The sequence below is a fragment of the Dromiciops gliroides genome, chromosome 1, assembly GCF_019393635.1.
Source record: "Dromiciops gliroides isolate mDroGli1 chromosome 1, mDroGli1.pri, whole genome shotgun sequence".
Classification (NCBI taxonomy): Eukaryota; Metazoa; Chordata; class Mammalia; order Microbiotheria; family Microbiotheriidae; genus Dromiciops; species Dromiciops gliroides.
Genome location: NC_057861.1, coordinates 421,789,130 through 421,792,521, shown reverse-complemented (window position 1 = coordinate 421,792,521; position 3,392 = coordinate 421,789,130).

Here is a 3,392-nt window from a genome sequence, read left to right as displayed (position 1 = left end):
GAATTTATAAATAAAACTAGGTGTTGGTTTTATGAAAAATATATAAACAATTGATTAATCTGATTTTTTTATAAAGAGAGAAAACTTAATCCCTACCATCAAAAATGAAAGGGGTAAATATACCCCTAATGAAGATGAAATTAGAACAATTATAAGGAGTTATTTTGCCCAATTATATGTCAATAAATTTAACAATTTAAGTGAAGTGGAAAAATATTTATAAAAATAAAAAATGCCTAATTTAGCAGAAAAGAAAATAGAATTTCTAAATAGACATATTTTAGAAAAAGAAATTGGATAGGGTATAAATTAACTTCCTAAGAAAAAAAACACCAGGAACAAATGGATTTAGAAGTTAATTCTATCGAACATTTAAAGATCAATGAATTCCAATATTAAATAAATTATTTGGAATAATGAGCATAGAAGGGATCCTGATGAACTCCTTTTATGAAACAAGTATGATACTGATACCTAACCCAGGAAGAGTGAAAACAGAGAATGAAAACTATAGATCAATTTCATTAACAAATATGGATGCATCCAAAGAGATCATAGAAGAGGGAAAAGAACCCACATGTACAAAAATATTTATAGTGGCAAAGAATTGGAAATTGAGGGAATGCCCATCAACTGGGGAATGGCTAAACAAGTTGTGGTATATGAATGTAATGGAATACTATTGTGATGTAAGAAACGATGAGCAGGAGGAGTTCAGAGAAACCTGGAAGGACTTACATGAACTGATGCTGACTGAGCGGAGCAGAACCAGGAGAACATTGTACACAGAAACAGCAACATTGTGTGATGAACAATGGTGATAGACTTGGCTCTTCTCAGCAGTGCAATGATCCAAAACAGTTTCAAAGAACTCATGATAGAAAATGTTCTCAACATCCAGAAAAAAGAGCTGTGGATTATGAATGCAGATTGAACCATACAGTTTCTACTTTGGGGCTGTTTTTTTTCCCTTCTTTTTTGAGGTTTTTCCCTTGTGTTCTGATTCTTTTTTTTTTTCACAAAATAATTAATGCAGAGATATGTTTGGTGTGATTGTACATATATAACCTAAAAAAAATCAAATCAAATATGGATGCAAAAATCCTAAATAAAATACTGGGGTATTTTATTTACTTGCAATATTTTCTCCTTGACCTGAGAGCTCTGGAATTTGGCTATAATATTTCTGGAAGTTTTCCTTTTTAAATCTCTTTCAGGAGGTGATTGGTGGATTCTTTCCATTTCTATTTTTACCTTCTGCTTCTAGAATATCAGGGCAATTTTCCCTGACAATCTCTTAGAAGATGATGTCTAAGTGCCCCCCCCACTTCTCTTTTTCTCATGGCAATGAGGGTTAAGTGATTGCCTGGAGTCACACAGCTAGTAAATGTCAAGTGTCTGAGCCCAGATTTGAACTCAGGTCCTCCTGAATCCAGGGCTGGTTCTTTATCGACTGCACCACCTACTAAGCTCTTTTTTTTAATCATGGTTTTCAGGTAGTCCAATAATTTTCAAGTTATCCATTTTCTAGGTCAGCTGTTTTTCCAAGTAGATATTTCACATTGCCCTCTTTTTGTATTCATTTGGATTGCTTTATTGTGTCTTGAGTTCTCATAAAGTCATTAGCTTCCATTTGTTCAATCCTAATTCTTAAGCAATTATTTTTCTCTGGAGAGCTTTTCCATTTGACTTTTCAGGCTGTTAACTTTTTTTCATGACTTTCCTGCATCACTCTCATTTCTCTTTCCATTTTTCCTCTACCTCTCTAAATCTTCTTTCTATCTCTCTTACAAGTCCTTTGTGAGCACTTCTATGGCCTAAGACCAATTCATATTTTTCTTGGAAGCTTCGAATGTAGGAGCTTTGACTTTGTTATCTACTTCTGAGGGTGTGTTTTGATTTTCCTTGGCACCAAAAAAACTTTCTATGGTCCACATTCTTTTCTGTCTGTTCATTTTGCTAGCCTATGTCTTGACTTTTAACTCCTTCTTAAAGTGGGACACTGCTTCCAGGATGTACTGTCCCAAGCTTCAGGGGGTCCCAGGTAGTATGATTTAAGGAGAGGCACATTCTGCACTTGCCTGGTGTAAGGGTCAAATTTAATATGGGAAGTGTTCATTGGGTGGCTCACCGTAATATTGGAGTAAGAAAGGAAATTAACAACCTTTAAAAAAAATAAAACAGGGTTTATTAATGGGAACAAATTTAAAACACAATTAAGGTTAATAGAACTAGGGACAAAGAAAAAGGGAATAGGAGAAGGAAAAATATACAATCTGCAACTAACTACCACCCGGAAATCAGCCATTCTGAAGAGGATCGGCTGCTCAGCATTCCAGTGTCTTGCTCCCTCTACCGCTCCTCCCTTCTCTCTCCCAGAAGCCCTCTCTCCCACAGGAAACAGGGCCAACTACACACACAGCCCCAAGCTAATTGGCTGGCAGCCCTGATTGACAGAACTAACAAAAGACTCTACAAATGCCAGCCCCCCCCCCCAGCTTCTGGATGCCAAAGATCACCTGACCTGTCCTCACTGGGCTTCTTGTCATTGTAATTTGGCCAGGCCCATGCAGATATGCAGGTGTGCGGCACAAGGCCAGCTTGCACAGGCACGCAATGGGGCCTCCAATCCCAGCCAAAGATGGAGTCACAGAAACCCCAAATCACAACCAATTCCTTCCACTGACTTATGCTCTGGTCTTTAAATAACCCTGAGCCTACTTGCCCTTTAACTGGAAACAAAAAATCTGTTTCTCTGTGGTTGCTAGCTTTGGGTGAGCCTGTACCCCTCCCCCACTTGGGCTGCCACTCAAGACTGATTCCTGATTCCCAGAGTGGGCAAAACAACTGAGTTCCATCTCAGCACCAGCAGAGACCCCTGTAATCTCCCCCTTGCCAGCCCCTCAGCCCTCTCACCAGACTATGAGTTTAGTTCCAGAAGAAGTTGCCTCTGCAGCCAATTCAGAGGCTCTGCACGTGTGGCCACAGGGTTGTGCTTCACTCTCACCCTGGTACAATAGACCTTTCCCACTGACCTTCTATACCATTTTTGGCTGGAAAATGATCTCACGCCATCCTATTGTGGGTTCTGCTGCACCAGGAATTGTCTTATGGCATTATTTGGAGCTTTTTTTCATGATTGTATGGGGAGTTCCAAGAAGTTACTGCCTTTCCTCTGCCATCTTGGCTCCATGCACCTCATAATTTATGATGTTGCTGGGGATGACTGTGCAGGCAGCCTCCAAACCAAACAGAATTTAATGTATTGGGATTAAGCATCTTAAATTTCTCAGGGATCTCATTCTTGGTATAAGTTCACATGAAAGTAATGGAAAATAAATTCCATGTAACTGAGGGTTAATTGGATTATGATTAGTTAGGTTTTTTGAACC